Source organism: Lactuca serriola, chromosome 4, assembly GCF_051521515.1.
Source record: "Lactuca serriola cultivar US96UC23 chromosome 4, Lser_US96UC23_V15, whole genome shotgun sequence".
In the NCBI taxonomy this organism is placed as follows: Eukaryota; Viridiplantae; Streptophyta; class Magnoliopsida; order Asterales; family Asteraceae; genus Lactuca; species Lactuca serriola.
In genome coordinates this window covers 210,054,906-210,060,585 of record NC_136411.1, presented here as the reverse complement: position 1 = coordinate 210,060,585, position 5,680 = coordinate 210,054,906, and positions in this window count along the sequence as shown.

Sequence of the window (5,680 nt, the reverse complement as noted above, 5' to 3'; positions counted from 1 at the left end):
CGGACCTCCTCTGCAGTCAACTGGAAGGCTCTACCGCGAGCCTTCGGTGCCTCAGACTTCACTGGCCGACTCTCTGTAGCTCGAACAACAGAAGGCACAGATCCCTGCGCTGATCCCTAAAGCATCTGCGGGCACTCGGCCTTCCTATGGCAAGTCTGGTTGCAATGAAAGCAAACAGAAAATCCCATGGGGAAATCCCTGGCGATATGCCCCTCCTTCCCGCACTTGTAACACACACCTTCTCTACACATCCCATCACGGCTCTTGCCGCACTTCCCACAAGTGCGGCCCTTATGACCTCCCGATCTCGAATTAGCGGGCTTGGCCCGCTTGGCCGCCGGCTGAGACTGCCTCAGTCGCCTATCCCTCTTCTGAGACTCCGCCTCCTCCCTAGCATAAGTCTTTAGCTGAATCTCCCACTTCCGAGCATTCGCCCAGAGCTCAAAAAATTTCCGGTATGTCGAGTTTGCCACCATCTCACGAATTTCTGTCCTCAGTATGCTCAGATATCGGATCATATGTGCCTGCTCAGTAGACAAGTGCTCAGGGAAAAATAACGCCCTCTCATGAAACATCTGTGTGATCACAGTCACAGACTATGTCCCCTTCTTGAAGGACAAGAACTCCTGGGCCAATCGCTCCCTCTCCACCGAGGAAACGTACTCATCTCGAAACATAGTGGTGAACCTCTCCCAAGTCACCACGGTAAGCTCTACAGTACAAAAGTTAGCTGTCACAAACTTCCACCAGTCCTTCGCTCCCAAGCGAAGCTAGTTCAACGCCAACCACACCCTCAAATGTTCCATGCAAGAACAATTGTAGAAACACCCCTTAATGTCAAAGATCCATCTCATAGTATCAATCGGTTCATGCATCCCGTTAAACTCTGGTGGCTTCGTGTTACTGAACTCTCGGTACAACAGCAAGCCACCCCCCTGCGGCCTAGCAGCGGCGATAGCTGCAACAATAATAGCCTTGGACAGAGCAACATATCGAGCATCGAATGTCTCAATTAGCATGGTATTGATAGCCCCAAACATCTCCAGTATCTCAGCTCGAATGGCTGCAGCCACCTCCTCGTGAATCAACCAACGAATTTTCTCATCACTAGTACCACTGCCTCCTAGGTTGTGGCGCGTACCCACCATGATGCCTATGAAATACGACATAAAATAATCAGAGGCTCGACCGATATCACACACACTCGATCAACTGTTCCTACTTGTTCCTTAGCACCCTAAGGATTCTTAATTGGAATGCTTACCAATCCGGTGCTTTTAGTAGTACAGGCCCAATACTACCTTCCACACCGTATCCGTATCCACACCAAGTCCTCCTCATAGGATCCTAATTCGCAAGTACTCTATACCACCCTGAATACAACCTACTCTCTAGAAGACTTCTCACAAGCTACTCTCTTCTACCTACATGCACTCAAAGCAACTCACAACAGCAGAAACTCCTAGGCTAAAGCATCACATATCAGGGCACTCTAGTCCTAAGATATGAATTACCTAGCCTACTCTAGCATGCGTAATACATCTCATAATATTATAACACATAACGTAAGGGTATTTTGGGAAATCACCGTTCGGGCGCTGGCTGATTGTACACACTACTCTTTTCCGCTCTTTTTGGAAATCCTTTTCTCTTTTTAGAAAAATTGTTTCTTTTTGAAAACTTTTCTCAAATCCTCAGTTTGAGTCCAGATATGCCCGAAGGTGTATCCGAATCCCTCAAACCAAGGCTTTGATACCAACTTGAAACAACAAGAAATTTCAAACCAAAATTTTCATTGTTAATATTCATAAAACATATGTCTCAACATTAAATCCCCAAAACCCAATCAACAAGTTTTCAAAATAATTGTTCAATTCCAGGATCCACAAATACAGCTCCAAATCAAAAGTGTGTGTACAATCACGCGGGTGCCTTCCCGCGATCCTCTGAGGTATCCTGAAACACATAACACATAACACGGTAAGCACACATGCTTAGTTAGTTCCCCAAAAAACTACATACAACAATTTGCCACTCAAGGCTATACTCAGTACGACCCTCTAGTCAATGTATCTCAGCGGGAACCTCCAGTCTAGTAGCTCGTTGGACCCTCTAGTCCGTTCTAGCTTGTTGGACCGTCTGGTCCGGTCTGGTTGAGGACCCTCCGGCCTCGTAAATCATTGGACCGTCCGGTCCGGTCAGAATAGCACATAGCATACATTATCACAAAACATTTAATCTCAAGCAAACACGCATGACCTTCCGGTCTACACATAGAAACCACCCAAGGTAATGTATACTGAGAAGACTTATCTCGGGTAAACTCGGATGATCTTGAACTCAAAACACTGATCTAGCCTCCACCTTAACAAATACATAATACACTTCTTATAAAAAACGCTTCTGAAAGGCTAGATGAGTCCCTTCCTATAATAACTCAGAAGGGTAAAAGACCATTCTACCCCTCAAATTGTCCCAAGGTCCACTTGTTGACTAAACCCTAAATGTCAATGAAAGTCAACCCTAAGGACTACGCGGCCCATATAAGCTCTGTACACTGGGCTTACTCTAATGCTATACAGAATCAGGGACACTCGACCCCTACGTTGCACATACTGGGATTACGCCAATCGTACGCCCTATTTTCATCAACTTCATGATTTTGCTCTTAATTGGTTAAGACATGAGCTCAAAACCCATATCTGGTCACTCTAAAGCATCTCAATCTATAAAGTTGGTGACTTTAAGCCATTGCATGGTTGTAGAGGTCACCATCACCCAAATAACACCACTTCCTTCCTTAAGAAGCTGATAACTCATACATGGTTCACTCTTAACGTCCAAGATTGGATTTTTATGGATCTAAAACACAATATACACTGAAAAGGGGCAGATCAAGCTCTATGGATCTCCTTCACTCATCAAGTCTCCACCTTTCGGACAAAAACCCTAAAAATGGTCCATAATGCGCAAATGCAAAAAGGTTTAGAAAGCATTGAGCTTTTTACCTCCAACTGATGCTCCAACCTCTGAAAAGCTCAGATCCAAGGCTTTCATTCCAACTCTGGCTTCTTCAATGGCACCTTCTTCTCTTCAAGGCACACAAGAACACTATCATGCTCAAACACACACACACACACACACACAAGCTCTAGAACGAGGGTTTAGCACTCTTAGGGTTTTACTCTCTGGAAATGGTGGCTAATAGTGAGCCCAATATGTTCCTTTAATAGGCCTCACCCCCACAATTAGGGTTTCAATCTTAACCTAGTACGTGCAGCGTACACTATGGTACACCCAGCGTACAGGGTAGCATCCGAGTTAAGAACACGCTCATGAGTACGCGCATCATACCCTCCAGTATGCCCAGCGTACTCAATTTGCATAAAATATTTTCAAGGATTAAATGTGATAACTTGAGGAAAGAAAGGATCAAAGAGATAAACCTAAATTCCGGGATGTTACATAATCGCATCTGCCCAGAAGTAGAGTGGTAGATCTACAAACGTTAGCATGGTTCACGCAGCTTCACACAAGGAATGGTGTCGTCTTTCAACTACGCCATTATATTGTGGAGTGTAAGGAGCAGAAAAGGTATGTTTGACTCCTTTTCAGTAAGAAATTCTTCATACGCTTGGTTTTTGAATTCTAGTCCGTTGTCGCTGCGAACATTGCGAACCAACTTTCGCAGTTAAAGCTCGATTTGCTTGATAAAATATTTGAGCTTTGGCGTTGCTTCAAATTTCCGTCAAAGAAAGAATACCCAAGTGAAACGAGAAAAATCATCAACAATTACAAGAATATATTTAATACCACCAACGCTTTCAATAGCAAAAGGCCCGCAAAGGTCAATGGGTAGAAGCTCCAAAGGTTCGATGAGTTTTGTGTTTACGATAGTTGGATGACTTTTTCTACTTTGCTTTCCCATCTCACAAGTTGCACATAAATGATCTCTGTCAAATTTCAACAAAGGAAGTACTGGCACATGATCACCAAGAACGAGCTTGTTGATGTTTGAAATTTAACTGTGAGAGTCTTCTATGCCGTAACCAGCTTTCATCTGAATGTGATTTTGTAAGCAAGCAAATGGCCGACTTCCCTCGTATTTGGTTCAAATTCAATGTATACATTTCACCTTTTAGTTGTGACTTTAAGAGAACAGTCTTTGTCTTGTTTTCAATGATTTCTGATCCTTCGTCATCAAACTACACCTTCAACCTAGTTCCCACAACCAATTGTGAATCACTAATAAGGTTGTGCTATAAGCCTTCAACATAAGCTAATCTACGAATTGAGAAGTCTCCATTAGTTATCATTTCATAGCCTTTTATTCTTCCAAAAGAATTATTCCCATACTTTACATTACTACCATCCTTAAGAGACCTGAACTCTAGTACCTCCTCCTTCTTTCTTATCATGTGACGCGAACAACCACTGTCAATGTACCATTCAGCGTCGAACTGTTCTTCGCGAAGTACCTGCAAAAATTAAGCAGATATAGGAACCTAAAGTTTCTTGGGTCCTTGTGAGCCTTTCACAGAAAGAGGAAAACTAATGTCAAGATTAACCATATATGTTCGTTTTATGAGTGTGGTTTCATCTTTTCGTTTGATAGAAAAAGCATTGATTTTGTTATTTTTTAAGTTCGTTTCTTTAGAATCAGAAGATTTTTTCTTGTTATTAACTTGATTCTTAATGGACTTCTTCTCAGCTTCTTTATGGTTAGCATTTGTTTTCTTGGTTGTAACTTTCGGCTCCGAAACTAACTTTCCTTTGCCTTCGATGTCCTTAGGTGTAGCCTTCGTGGATTGAGAGTAATAAGGCTTTGGTTTCTCCATTGGTTTCTTTGTGAATAAGGGTTTTAGAGTATCCTTATGCTGAGAGTGTCTTGGCTTGTGAGAGCAACAATGTGAACATTAACTGTGATTTACCTACGAAGGAGCTTTTGCATTGTGATTAATCCTTCTTTTGTTGCGAACGTAGTCAGAATTTTTGGATTGCCAAAATTGCTTCTTTTCAATGAGATTTCTTTTATATCTCTCATTTCTTTGTCTTTTTTGATCTGCAAGTTGTTTAGATGACTTGTGAATGTTCACATTTGGTTTTGCTTTTCTCTCATCAGATTTGCTCTTCATTGGTTTGGGTTTGCTGCAAACTTCCTTGGTACCACTTGGGCCAACTTTTGCAAATGTCGAGCAATGGTTTATTGGTTCAGTCACGTATCTTACCTTCACTTTAGATGAGGTCCTTTTAGATAATCCAACCGTTTCGTCAACACTATCTATTGGAGCTGACCAGAAGTGCTCATCGCAACCATCCTTCTTATCCTCATCTATAATGGACTTTAATTCGATGGTTTGAGTTTGTGTCACTCCATTAACTTTAAAAACTTGATTGGGAGTAGTTTGGACCTTTGGAAAAACAGTTGCCTTATCCTCATCTGTAATGGACTTTAATCCAACTAAATTTTCAGATATAAGAGCTTTCGCAGGTTGAGGTTCGTTTTTAACAAATTACGAGCAGTTAACCTCATCCTCTATAGATATTTCACTCATATCACTATCCTCATCGAATTCAGAAGTGTTTTCAACATTTAATTTGTTTTACAAACTCAACTTGACATTTAATGATTCAAATTTCTGCACAATACCATATTTAATCTGCTTTTTATCATTCTCAT